Source organism: Hypomesus nipponensis, chromosome 28, assembly GCF_054491055.1.
Source record: "Hypomesus nipponensis isolate SF chromosome 28, ASM5449105v1, whole genome shotgun sequence".
Classification (NCBI taxonomy): Eukaryota; Metazoa; Chordata; class Actinopteri; order Osmeriformes; family Osmeridae; genus Hypomesus; species Hypomesus nipponensis.
In genome coordinates, this window is record NC_140388.1 from 12,756,622 (window position 1) to 12,771,183 (window position 14,562).

The window sequence follows — 14,562 nt, forward strand, 5'->3', positions numbered from 1 at the left end:
ATGGGCACTGGCCCCTGGAGGCCCCCGTGTTGAAACGCCCCTGGTTGTGGTCAATCGCTGAAATTGTGAGGAATCTGTAGCGTGACATTTTGTTGTCGTCCCCAGTAGCCTACCCGACGGCACCCACAATAATCTCTTTGAGGAAAGCAGCTGTTTCTGGTGAACCATTCTGTGGGTCTCCATTGTTAGAGAGATTAAATATGTAATGTGTTTCGAAATGGGAGTTTGGGGGGGGGGGGGGGGGGACTTGTTGGTCTTTTCCTTGATTCAACCTCCTCAATAAAATCGGGCTCCGTCACTTCGACTCGATTTGGCTGCCTGGAGTTTTAAAAACCAGAATGTCTGCTGTTGCCTATTTCTGTTTCCTTTGTTGTATTTTGTAACATTAATTTTCAAATCAAGAGGAGAAAATGTGACAATCAATCTCTACCTACGTCAATATTTCATTCAGTTGTTTCCGCTCTCTGTTGATGTTTCTCTCCGTGCGCCTAACGTAGGCTAAGTCAAGTGCGTCATTTGGACGAAGAAGACCTCTGACTGTAAACGTGCACGCGACGCAGTGTCGTCTCCTGTTCGTTAGTAGTAACTTAACCGTAGTCTGTGGAGGCTAAAATGTCAAAAAAGTAAAACGTCGGCCACCATGAAGCAAAAGGAGCCAGAGCAGAGAAAGAATTTTGCGGCCTTGTTAATAGCTAATTCTCACTCTAAACAACTCAATCTTCATGTCTGGCAAATTACCTGACTCCAGGTCTAGGCTGCTAGCCTAAAAAGTGAAAACGTCGCTAACGAGGAGCATGCAGCTAGCAAATGTCAATACAGACGATGTGGCCACAGCTGAGAGAGTTTTGGGTGAATTTCTTTATTTCCTTTGCTATACCACTAAATGTAGTGAAGTGTAAATTCAACACAATATAACGCTAGCTGTTCTGCCCGTTATCACCTGCAACGTTATGAAAAGGGCCTTGTGACCATCGGCTACATTGTATTTGGGGAAGACGTCACCAGATTTTTTCGAACTCTGTTTCAGTCACAGAAGTTATTTTAAAACTACCCGGCAATGTAGAAGGCCCCTCTCTAAACTCAACTTGCCTTTTGTTATTGATAAGAAGTTGATGAAGGAGAGGATGAGGATTTGCCAAAATATCAGGACACTTGACAGTTTTGGGCGTGTTCAGACGAGTTTGAGGTTGAGAAATTGGACAGTTCGTGGCAGCTACAGTGGATTCCATGTCGTTTGTGCTGGATTGGATTCAACCTGACCCTCGCTGGATGAAGACATCAATGGTAGGATAAGGTGTTTCATATTAATTGTTTGGGATGACAGCCATGTCGTCACAGAAACTGGCGTGGCTACTGCTGCTTGGTTTTCAGACCGCCGTGTCTCACAGGCTAAATGGTAAATCCGCGTCACTGTCCACTGTGTTGAAATTGCTCGCTTGATTTCTCCAAGTTGTGGCCTTACCTCGCCGTAAATGTACCCTTGGATCTGTCTTGCAGCTCCAGATAACCATGTTTAAGGGCCCACAACAGGCCCCTCGCAGATGTGTGCATTACATTTATCTGCCACTAGATGGCAGTGTGTACCTAGACTAATTTTAATTCAGTCAACAAAGAGCCCAGCACCAGTCATAAAATGACCGTCAATTACATTCACTTTGGGACTGTCCTTTAATTCTGACATATTATGTGTCTAGGCTAAAGGAGTTAATCGATTTGTATGATAAATTAGGCAAACAACACATAAAATAGGTAATTTATATGTTGGTAAATAATGATTAGGTACATTTTCATAATACTATGCCTAAAATATTCAAAAACTAACTGTGTATGTGTGTCATCTTGGCTTGCAAGTGTGTGCGTGTGTGTGTCCTGACCTTTGAGTGTGTGTGTGTTATGGCCTCTGTGTGTGTGTGTCCTGACCTTCGAGTGTGTGTGTGTGTGTGTGTGTGTGTGTGTGTGCCCTGGCCTGTGTGTGTCCTGTGAGTGTGGAGGTGTTCAGATCCTCCAAGGACCCAGACAGCATGTCTTCCTGACTCTCTTCACTAGCACCCGCAGCATTGATCAGAGCACAGGGCCGTCCCTAGATCCCCTGGCGGTCAGACAGGGTTCTGTTCCACAGGAAACACTATCCAGAATCAATCTGAGTCAGCTGCTGATCTGAACGGCTCAATAGCGGACCAAGAATCACCACAGAGGAGACATCCAGTGATAAACAGAGTTAGGAGCCACAAGTGTGTGCTGAATGAATAAATACTGGCCTCATATGGTAGGTACGGCGTTGTTGGGTAGTTACAGTACAGTTGTTCTTTTGGTTGAGTTTTGTCTTTAATTGCAATGGACCATTATAAAGACTTAAAGACACAAATATAATTTTCCTTCATGCTGAAGTGGTCATCTGCCAATCTGGTTTCCAGGCAATGTGTTGAACTAATGAAGTGAGTCATCGCTTTGGGGAAGTGTAACTCTGGAATAGAACAGTTAATTACCACCGGATCATTTTTCATTGCTCACCTCACTAGCTTTTTATAATCACATTGTTTTAGCTTCAAGCTCTGGAAGACCTGCTAGCTTAGCGTGCTCAGGCCTTAAAGCAGATCATCGTGTTGATGAGAATCTAAAAAAGGAAAATCACCATTAGGAGGTAAGTGACATAGGCAACTTCAAGATCAAAGCTGTTGAAAATGGCTCAATATGAAAAATCTGTAACAATTGTTACTACAGAAGAATGTTATATTCATACTGACATACCCAGTTGTAGGGCAAAGGAAAAAGTTGTTCCACTAACATTACTTCTGCTCATGAAAACCAATTAGGGTAATGAAGGACTTTAGAACGTCAGAATGCACATTAACAACCAGCAACGTTGATGTAGTCGGCCTTGATATCAAACGCCCTGCTCACGAAATTGAATAAACTTTTATCCCCCTCGCACACCGAACCAAATAAAAACTGTGCCTCCTACACAACTACTCTGGCCCCGCAGGGCAAAGTGCGTCTGTGAAAGGCTCGCCAGGGGCATACGTGACCCGGCACACCAGGTCACGGGCCGCGTCTTTGTCAGGCTGGCCGAGATGGGTGCCTGCTGAATCGAGCCCTCCATGCCTGACTGGAGAGAACAAAAGAAGAGTGATGCATGCTGGGAGATCCGGGGCACAGCAAGGGGTCTGCCAGGGCCGTATCCGTCCCCAGGGCGCTTTATTGGGGACAGCCAGAGCCTCGAGGACTCACAATGATTTTTGCACTTCGTAAAGTATTGACGGCATGGGCCCTGGCTTGTGCTATTGATTTGAACTTAAGCCCCTCGAGCCGGCCGCCGCCATTGTATCGGCGTGATTAATTAAAAAGCAAACCGTTTTTTAGGAGGATGGTTGGGTTTTTCACCTTGGGGTGCGTGTGTTTGTCTTTGTTGGTTTGTGTTTGACCCCCCCTTCCCCCACCCCTTCTACCCTACACGCACACGCGCACACGCGTGCACGCACGCGGACGGACACACAGCAGTGCTTGCGGTTTCTCTAGAAGCAGAGGGGGGGTGAGGGGGGGGGGGACGCGGGGTGAGGGGTGGGGAGGAGGGGTGGCGATGTGGGGGGTGGGGGGCTGGGTGGATGAAAACCATTAGCCATTCGTGCACTGGCGAGTTTTAACAGACTCCGCTCGGGGCCTCGAATTTATGACCCATTACTCCTGCCTGTCTGGGATCCAGTTGGTGCATGATGTTGCGTGTCATCTCCCATTAGTCTGGATGGGCCTGACGTCTATTGAGAAAGCCAGTTCAGCTCCAGAAGTCTCCCACACGACCTCTCCTGCCAATACGGCAGGATGGATCTGCTGCATTGTCGGGGTTTTTTTGTTTGTTGTTAAGCCGCCTCTTTTTTACTTGTGCATCCAGTTCATTTCATGCCCGCAGTCCTCGTGAGGGCCTGGGACACCCTCAGAGCCCCTCAGTACAGCTCCAGCTGTCATGTTTACATTGTGTGTTTTGCTGTTTTGTTTGGGACACTCAGGATGTGGCGTTGGGTTGTGGAGGGTGCGCGGAACATCGTGTTTAAAGATGAGTTGGTTGGGGACGGGATCATCGACATTCTTTTCGCCATTAAGAGTAGGTCTCACTTCCTCTTGAGGATGACAACTTCCTTTCTCCCCAGGAGTGTGTGCTGTGCCTTATGATTGTGCACACAAAACCAAAACAACATGAAATACAAGTAACAGTAACAAGGTATAGAAATGAAACAAGCTTCGCAGCCTTTAAGCCCAGCCCCACAGGGTAGCTAGCACAGCTAGTTCTCCCTATAAATGTAGTCATCCCTTGCTAAAGGCATCCCTTTAGCATGTAGTCTCTGTTCAAAACACAATCACTACAGACTTGCCACGAGGGAGTATGCTCATTATCTCAGATCCAAACAACAATGATTATGATAATAATGATGATGAGGGTTAGTAGCCGTAATCCCCTGGCCTCTTGAGTTGTTTACTTTCAGGGAAGGTCAATGTATCGAAGACCCATTGATTGGGATGGGGGGTGGGTGCGCGCTTGACAAAATGCTGGTCGGCTAATCTGTGCCGAGGCTTGATGTTCCATTAAATGATCGATGCACTTTTCTTTTCTTTTTTTCCGTAGACTTTAGGAGGCTAAATGCTCATGTACCTCTGAAAGGTCAGTATCTGTTAGTTCATCGGCGGAGTGATTAATCAATCAATACACCAGACTTGGGGGGGGGGGGGGGATGAGGGGGGGGGGGATGAGGGGGGGGGGTGCATGGAAGCAAATGATTCCCCTGTTTGTGCGGGGAGGCTGGCTGGGCTGTACTGTCTAACCTCGAAGTGTACTGTGGGCCATTAGTCAGCCGGCCAGCGCACCTCAGACCCCCTGGAACTCTTACATCTTACATTAAAAATGGCCGCGTCCTCTTCTGATATGCACACATGAATAAGTCATGAACGCGAGTCTGCCGCAATATTCACAACCCCTCCTCCTCTCGCTCTACTTCTCCCACTCTCTCTCCCACTCTCTCTCTCTCTCTCTCTCTCTCTCTCCCACTCTCTCTCTCTCTCTCTCTCCCACTCTCTCTCTCTCTCTCTCCCCCACTCTCTCTCTCTCTCTCTCTCTCTTTCTCTCACTTATCTCTCTTCTTTTCTCTCACTTATCTCTATCTATTGAACCGCTACTTGCTCCTACAGAAATCATTTAGTCTCGGTGGGGTTATAAATAATACTTCAAGGAGGGGAGGAAGAGCTCTTGTAGTGCTCTGTTTTTGATACATTATGCATATGGTCAAATGGGTGACAGGCTTTGGAAGAGTTACAGTAGGTCATTTGGGATGAAGGCAAAACCGTCATTGAAACTCATTAGCACTTTGGTAGTGGGAGGGTGGGACAGCCTGTATGCATTAGGCTGCAAGTAGGGCTCGCTCCAGTTGTTGGCAAGGTCAAACTGTCAGGAGTAACCGGCGATATTGGTTCTTTTCCTGTTCATTTGGGCGGTGAGCAGAGGCCTGTTCCATAAAGCGAGTTTACAGAATAAGCCAGGCTTAATGTCAGGGAAAGTAACTGACACCTTAAGCCTGGCTTAGTCTGTGAGCTCGCTTTATGGAACAGGCCTCTGCTCACCGGCCAAATGAACAGCAGGCCCCAGGTCTATCACAACATGGACGCAAACCTTTGACTAGGACCAGCAAGTCACAGTGTATTATTAATTAGAGCGCTGTGTTTTATTAAACACTTAAATGTATACGTTCATGATACAAAAGAAGGCTTAGAGTTATTTCACAGCACACTGTATGTAAACAAGCTGCAGGTTTCTCTCATGTAAGCCAAATCAAGTCGGCAAATTAGAAGTTAAATCTGTCGTAGTTTACAGCCACAAAAATAGGTAATGTATTGTATACAGTAGCCTATAGAAAACAAATTATGCAATCTTAGTTAATCTCAAGAAAAAAAAAAGAAAACCCCTTGTTACAGGCGTGCATGTGGTCGTCCTGGAGGTTTGTTGACAGGTTTCTAACAGCCAGTCAGCGTACAATTAAAGGTCTCCCCAGCCGGGCCGAGCTAGCAAGCGCTAATCCATAATTAGCTCTGACAAAGTGAATGCATCCTCATACAATTAAAACACAACATAAGCAGCACGCCCCCCCCCCCCCCCCCCCCCCCCCCCCCCCCGTCACATGCGTCTCTGAGTCACGCTGCTGGTTATTTATTTCATGGATTTGGCTTATGTGATTGGACTTTGCCGTTTCCAGGTGAGACGAGGAAGGCCTTCATACCTGCCGAACCGAGAAAACGAATAAACTGTATAATTAGAGAAATTAATATGTTGCGCGTAGAGAGGGGGGATTGCAATTTGCTGGGGATTGTTCATTAGCAAATTGTTCACCTTTGCAAGAGGTCTCTGGCATGTAGTTACCGTGTGGTCCAAAGGGGGGCAGTAGAGTGCTGTTCCTAAATCCAGGCTGCACTGCTCAGTGGATGTAGGAGGGGGAATAGGAGTGATTGGCACATGTTTATTGTATAAAGTATCAGAGTATGTTTGAGTGGATTTCAAATATTTCCCTCTGAGGCATCTCTCTCTTTAAAACCTCCTATTCTCTCTGGCATGGCTAAAATAAGAAGATCATTTTCTCCTGCAGGTGCTCGGGGTAATGTAAAAGGCTGTAAGTTCACTCTGACACACACACACACACACACACACACTCATCTTGTTGTTCTGTTTCAGTTCTAATAGCTTTCTTCAGGCCCATGGGATAAAGGATACAATTGAATGAACAGGAAAAAAAGGCACAGAAGAGTAGAATGAAAAAAAAAAAACATCTCAAAATCTGAAATAAAATATCCACGATGCCCCCAATAGGATTAGAATGTTCTGTACTAGGTTTATACGGCAAAAAAGTTGAGAAACTTGATGATGATGAATATATAATATGTGTGTGTTTGAGATCTGTTTCTGTCTCTGTCTCTGGCTCTCCATACATCAACACACACCCCTCCCCACACATACTGTACACACCAGATGGTACCCCTCATGACCTCCACAGCCCTCAGCCCACTTTCTTATTGATCACATCCTGTTTGAACACATTTAAAAAAAAAACTGTTGTCCTGATAATTTTTTAAAATATATATATATATATATATATATGTGTGTGTGTGTAACAGGCCAGGCCCAGATACCCCGATTCCCAGATCCCTCCCTCCCCTTCTATAGGGTCATATTGTATACTTGAAATGTGACAGCTTGTATAGATGTAAATGTATAGTTTGGTTATACAGCATCATGTGGTGCAAATTATTACCTGTCTCAGCAGAAGCATTACTAAAGCACAATATATGTTCTCTAATAGTTTGACAATAAGCATATCTGAGATCTGATTCTGAGCCCAGATTATGTCCTGAAAAGCAGCTACACCAAGGTGTGATGTTTCCTTTCAGCTACCACCTCAAAGAGGGAGGGGCAGGGTGGAGGAAGGGGGTGATGAATGGCGTTTCTGTTGTCTATTATTACAGGTGTAATCCATACACACACAGACTTGTCCATCAGTCCATTGAACTGCAAGGAAGCGAGTGATTAATCACAAGAGAAAGGATGCTCCCCTCCCTCCTTGTCCTCCGTCAAAACACGGGCCCCGATAGACTCATCCTCCCTGCCCTGCTAGTTCATCTCCTCTTTGTCCTGGACTCATTTCTGGGCAATATCAACTTCAAAGCCATGGCAGGGATCCCAGTACCTACTGCCCCTGAGGGAAAGATTTGTGCCTTTACCCCCTCGCATATCTCCACAGTCTGGGTACACCGCGAATGACAGGCCGTTATTAACACCCAGCGTTTATACGGCCTCAGCCAAGGTGACGTCAGACCAAGTGGTAAAAAGTAGCTAAAATTCAGAAATAGGGGACGCTTTTTATTTGTGAGGTTCAGGAAATGAGTTGTGGTAGAGATAATGTGACATGATTGAGGGTGAAGGGGGGCCGGGGAGAATATTTTTTTACTGTCTGCAAGTAAAAACATTGAATTGTTATTCTGGCGATAACGCGAGTATTTAGCGTGACGTGGACGACTGTATTTCAACACCTTGGTGCAATACGAGAAATATGCTCGCGGTATATTGCAGTTGGGTTCAACTGTCAAATCAAAACATACCAGTTGTAGTTGGAATCTCTGTCATCAACACCTGACAGCCTGGATGCGCTTCACTTCCTGCATGAAGAGGAAGGTTTGAAACTGCAGCAGATCCACTACCTCGGCAGACAGGAAGCAGTCATGCGACACAGCTCATTGTGCATCCCTTTTTCCTTTCTCAGCCTTCCATCCACTCCGCTTCTTTCTTGTATCGGGGATGGAAGGACAGACGGTCGGTCAACCTGATGAGGAGCAGGGGGAGGTCCACGCTCTCTGCCTCAGTCTCACACTCGTCTCCGTTCTAGTGTTGGAGGGAGATTGAGGGGCTACTCGCTAAAAAATATAAAATAATTAAGGATCAAAAATAAATGAATCATATATATAAAGAAAAAAATCATTGATGCTTTGCTGTCACTCTGGCAATGGAGATGGAAGGAAGCAGAGAGACAGAGACAGAAAGAGAGAGCACTTATTCCCAAGGTCATTCAAAGAATTCTGGGAAGGAGCTGAGTGGTCTCTCTCTCCCCAGACAAACCTCCACAGTCCGGGTGAGACTGCCCCCTCCCCCCCTCTTAATCCAGTGGCCGGAGTAGGCCAAGGGGCCAGATTAGTGCCCCCCCCCCCTCCCCCTTGAGCAGGGAGACCAGGCTGGCCAGCCTCTGAAAGCAGATCTCTCGCTGGGCTTCAGCCCTGTAACCTCGGGCGCTGCTACCTGGCCTTGTGCCATATGGGGAGGGACCGACTGGGAGGCTGTGGGGTCCAGTTCCACTCTGACAGCTGTCCTGCTACCCCCCCTACCTCACCCACCCTGCCCCCCAACACCATCCTCCATCCTTCCTACAGACACACACACAGTATACACACCTTCACCCGTGTGTAGAGAGGCACACTGACATTATCTCTACATCACCCCCTCTCACAGACCGGCCAAGCTCACTCACACACACACACAGGTTACCCCCCCCCCCCCCCACACACACACACACACACACAGGTTACCCCCCCCCCCCACACACACACACCCAGAGCTGCTGCTGCTACTTTTCAAGTTGAGTGGAGGGGGGAAAACCCTGGTGTTGCTGCCTAGCCTGCTAAGTAGCATGTTGCTGCCTAGCCTGCTAAGTAGCATGTTGCTGCCTAGCCTGCTAAGTAGCATGTTGCTGCCTAGCCTGCTAAGTAGCATGTTGCTGCCTAGCCTGCTAAGTAGCATGTTGCTACTAGCCTGCTAAGTAGCATGTTGCTACTAGCCTGCTAAGTAGCATGGCCATGGATTAAAAGGTTGCTGCCAGGGTAGACGCTCTTATCCCTGGCTGTTAGTGAGCAGCAAAGACAGGCTGCTCTTAAAGCAGCCAAATCGTTCTGCTATCATGTGATCACAAGAGGATCCCAGTAGTACTCGTGGAGATCTTGCCTTGCCCGATTCAGTACCCCAAACCGAAAGAATACTTTTGAAGTACACTTGAAGTATAGACCACAAAACGCATTAAAATGGTCAGTATGTGAATATACAAAATCTGCACATTTTACTTCTGACTAGAAAACATATAATTTAAAAGTGTAAAGCTGACACATCAAAATGTCAGAGTATTTTAGAGCTTTTTACTTTTTTAAATTATTTTTTTATGTGGTCGTCCTCCCTAATAATATAACATAAAACAAACAATTCCTTTACTTTATTTACAAAGTAAAATCACACATGGAAACAAAGTAACATACCTTAACTGTCTTGCCTGCATTGAACCTTGACATCACTTCTCATCATATATCACAGCTATCTCTTTAAGTGACAGCCTCCAGTCTAAGCTGTCTATTCCTATGTCCATTAATGTGGTACGTGGGAGGCATAGGGGGATGAGTGTAGATCAGTGTAATTCTTGTGCTGCAGATGCAGGCCAGATTGGAGTTGGAGGATTAAGATGTTACTCAAGAGCAAGGCCCCTGCTAAACTGCTGCTGGGGAAAGATGGCTTGTTAGTGTGTGTGTATGAATGTGTGTGTGTGTATGAAAGTGTGTGTGTTTTTTTTTTTTTTTTTTTTAAGCCTTCAGAGACGACACCACCAGCCGGCCACTTTAGTTGGGTCCCAGGGCCGTCTCAGGGCCGTGGGGGAAATTAAGGACACATTTTGGGCAAAGAGCCTCTTAAAACGTGCTTAAAGATCTGCCGTGGGGCTGGAACTAGCCGGCATAATCTGATATTCATCGTGCTTGTTGCAAAAAGGGACATGCTGAGCGCAACCTTAGGCCCCCAGAAAATACTTAAATATATATTTATATTTATATATAAATGAATCATATAAAAATAACATTGTTCCCCTCAATCTTTCAATCAAGAAATATAACTTTGTATCCTGATATGATTGTGTCTGCGATTGCACATTGTATTACGTTTCCCCCACCCAAAATGCCCTATAAATTGCTTTCTGGGGTAAAGGTAATATCCTAAAAGCACTCTGGTTTATTTGGTTAAAAGTGATGTAACAGCCGTGGACGTGAATCGGATTCCTAGCTGTGAAGAAATAGGAAATCAGCGTAAAAGCTAGTGGCTCAAGCCAACCAACCTGCTTCATAAGGGTCAAAACCTGCTAGAACAAACCAGAGAAGCTTTCCAATATGAAACATCAAACAAATGAAAAAGAAAAGAGACAAATTTAAAACCACCCCCCAAAAATATCATTTTGAAAACAAATGGCGATAAACATCTACATGCAAATATCTGGCATCTGCTAGCAAGCTTGGTGCTAGCTGAGAATGAAAGGAGATTATGTTCAAGCCTAAATGGAGCTTTTGCATTTTTTTTTCTCTCCTTATATTTCTCCCCCACCCCATCTAAATCCAGCAGATCTAATCTTATCCACCACAATCCAATTTTTAATGCTGGCTACACATAGGATTAAAGTGCTTCTGGTTGGTTTGTAGGCCATTTGACAGTGTCCGGGCATCTGCTGGTGGTGGGAGGGGGACTGGATGAGAGGAGGATCAGGGCCATTGAGAAGGTTGACCTGGGTTGGATGCTAACATAGGGTTCTCTTACAGGGGTGTAAACATGCATGCCTCTGGTGTACCCTCTTTAAGTTTCTGCAGCGGTTTAAGAAGTGACAAGACTTATTTTTTAATAAGTTTACCTCTCGAGATGGTAATGTTGAAAAAAAACATGAAAATGAATATGTATTGTCGAAAAATAAGTATAAAATGCAGTCAGTCGGGAAAGAGTTAGGCATTGAACACCTACTGAATATTAATACGCTAATACAGCCTACTGAAATTTTTTTTTTTTTTACAAAAATGCTTCCGTCATAGTAAACTGCTTAGACCCACGCACTATATAGATCGATTCATTAAACCAATCTAAAGGATCAAAAATTTCAACCACAAACAAAAAAGGACCTGTGTGAAATAACCGGCGTACATCACATAAAACAACAACAAGCTCTCTGACAGGAGTTCCTGACCGTGGGTGACCCGTCCGCTAGGTCAGCCGTGCACAAACTCCACTCGCAACAGACGGCCTCACTGGCTTTACTCTCCACTAAAGAGCTTTACTCAGAGAGGAGGGGGAACTAAGTCGATATCCTTAAAGTGGAGAATAGAGATGTTTACAGATGATACCGGATTAGATTAGACTTTCACTGCTTTCTAGCAGATGACGGTTTCTAGATGGACAGCACCTGTTTGTTCTTACGCTGTGGGGGCATACAGTAAGCTACTCAACCCGCCTGTGATGATCGTCTCTCCAGACGGCACACCGGCTGCATTGTACCAGACAATGAGACTTTAATGTTGTGTCCGGACGTAACACCGTCGACAACAAAAATGTACAAAGCCTGCTTTGTCGAACGCATTTCGATTAATCGGAACTAACGTCTTTTTGGGGTGGTTGATTTACGCTGTCTGTGTTCGGCTACTGTTACTACCTGAATTTGTGAACAAACTGATTCTTGTGTCAATGTTCATATAGGAAAATAACCCGCATCTGTTGTGAACCATACGTCAAATATCAACTACCTGACAGTTTTTTCTCCTCCCAACTTGTATTCCCCCACATTGACACTCGCCATACGCTTCACAGCACCCCTGAGAAAAACGGAGGGCGGAGCTCCACTCTCTCACTCAAGGGGCCCGGCCGTTCTGCCCCGCAGGTCATGTTAAAGGTGTTTATATAAGCTGTTTGAACGATGATAAGGCAACGCCATGTCAGATAGCCAAACCGAATAAATATTTGACGGAAGACGAGCAGCTGTTTACCAGGATGCCATTAAGGGAGCGGGTCGCGTAGCACCTTCCGCTAAAGACCCAGCATTCCCTCGTCTCACAGCATTAGCGCCCTCCTACACTCACATCCACCCCCACCCTCGCCACCTCAAACGTGAAGTCCAGCCGTGTGAAGTGGGTGTACCAAACAAAGCACTTTAATGTTTGACCATTTTTTGGGCACAGATTTGCGGTCACAAGAAAAAAAACTGGATGTGTTACATTTTTTAATGCAGTTGGATCGTTGTTTTACGTACTAATTGATACACTTATTTAAACTGTTACAGTTCAAGCTACAGTTTTTTTCTGGTACAACTTTTTGTTCTTTGATCATTCATAATTGTTTAGCTCATTAGTTAATAATTTTTCTGCCCAATAGTTCAGGATCATTGTATATTTTTATCACTGCACTTTATATATACGAACTTTCTATACTTTAACCGTACTTTCACTTAATTGTGTAAGAGAATATGTCTACCTTATATGCTAAATGAAGGCTTTTTCAAGAGCAACATTTGCAAAGGATTGGATGTATCAAACGGATTCACTATAACCGAGCATCTGAAAGGGACAAGTTGATGATGTTTATATGAATAGGCTTTTACTTCTCAGAGAGGAAAGTTTGTCAACCACATGTTAGGTGACACATTTGTGTAACGACTTGATTCCAATCCCAATGACCCACTCAGACCAAACTCCTGGTAGGTTTCATTTATCAGCAATACACACGTTTAAGCTGTAAATGGGATGAACATGTAGATAATCAGGTAAAGAATTGGCGACAATGCCTTAAACAGAATACCACACAGAAAAGAATATAGGCCTACTTTTTTTTTCCCTCCACCTTCCAAAGCTTGGTTCTTTCAAGCACACAAATGGATGACCTTTGAAAATTGCTGTGTTTCTGCTTTTGCTGTTTAGCCTTCTATAAATGTCACATAATGTTATTGGGTTGCCACTGCAATGCATCATTAATCTTTCCCTGGGCTGGCGGGGGAAGTATGCCTGGTACACTAGGTAGATCACTAAGTAGAGACATGGAAGCCCAAGTGTAAACATCATTTAGACACTGCAGTTTTTCTGCTCAAATGGTTTTGATGTTGATGAAGAGGGACCTTCTCTGAAAGTGCAACGATCTGCACAGTGCGTGATCGATGCTGCATGGAAGGTGCGTGATTATCACAGGCCTGTCTGTGAGCGCAGCTTCTCAAGAAGACGGCAAAAAACAAAACAAAAAATCTTTTTTTTTTCTCTTTCGGCACTCTTTCAGATAGCGAGCGCTGTAAAGCAAGGAAAACAAATATGCCCCAATCAGAGAGCAAAGAGGAATGGGTTCAGGGGCGTCATTAGACCCTTTTTACTGGGGCACGTGCCCCTGTACAAATCTGCTGTGCCCCAGTAAAATCAAAAGTTTGAGTTTTAACAATTTACTTTATTAGTCAGTGCATTCATTTAGATTCGTAATCCTGGAAAAAATAAACGCAGTATCCCAATCAACGCTTGTAAAATCAAAGCAGTTTAACCGAAAACATAAACCGATGCCCGCAGAATTCCATGTCAGCGCTCTCTTCTGATCTTGCCAAACAGCCACTGCAGCACACACACAGAAGCCCAGGTGTCAGACTCAGCACACAAGTCAGAGTTGAGGTAGGCTAAGAAAACATCTCAAAACTAAGAGTTTCTAAATGATAGGCCTACCAATCATCTTATTTTGACTAAAACATAAAAACAATATAACATGAACCTCAAACTGTATTTGCGCTCAAATGAATGCAAAAAAAAATGTGCACGCTTGCATTAACTATTGATGTCCCTGCCAAAGCTAATATCAAACTTGCGTCCCTGAACTGTTGTGTAGTGGGTTAAGCAAGGGGAGTTTCTATAGCCGAGTAGTGCATTTTGCACAGCAAGCTTGGCAGAAAAAAAGGGATATGAACAGGGGCCAGTGCCCCAGGGAGGAGGGCCTGTGCCCCTGTGAGGGGGGCCTGTGCCCCTGTGAGGGGGGCCTGTGCCCCAGGGAGGAGGGCCTGTGCCCCTGTGAGGGGGGCCTGTGCCCCTGTGAGGGGGGCCAGTGCCCCTGTGAGGGGGGCCTGTGCCCCTGTGAGGGGGGCCTGTGCCCCTGTGAGGGGGGCCTGTGCCCCAGGGAGGAGGGCCTGTGCCCTTATGAGGGGGGCCTGTGCCCCTGTGAGGGGGGCCTGTGCCCCAGTA

General features: G+C 45.4%; 1 long non-coding RNA gene across 1 annotated transcript in view; it reads left to right on the plus strand.

Annotated features, from left to right (window-relative positions):
• Positions 1-569: 569 nt before the first annotated feature.
• Positions 570-14,562, plus strand: part of LOC146220122 (uncharacterized) — a 58,014-nt gene continuing 44,021 nt past the window's right edge. Inside the window, exon 1 of the long non-coding RNA XR_014751054.1 lies at positions 570-1,284. This is a non-coding gene — a long non-coding RNA (uncharacterized LOC146220122). The remainder of the gene's footprint in view (positions 1,285-14,562) is intronic.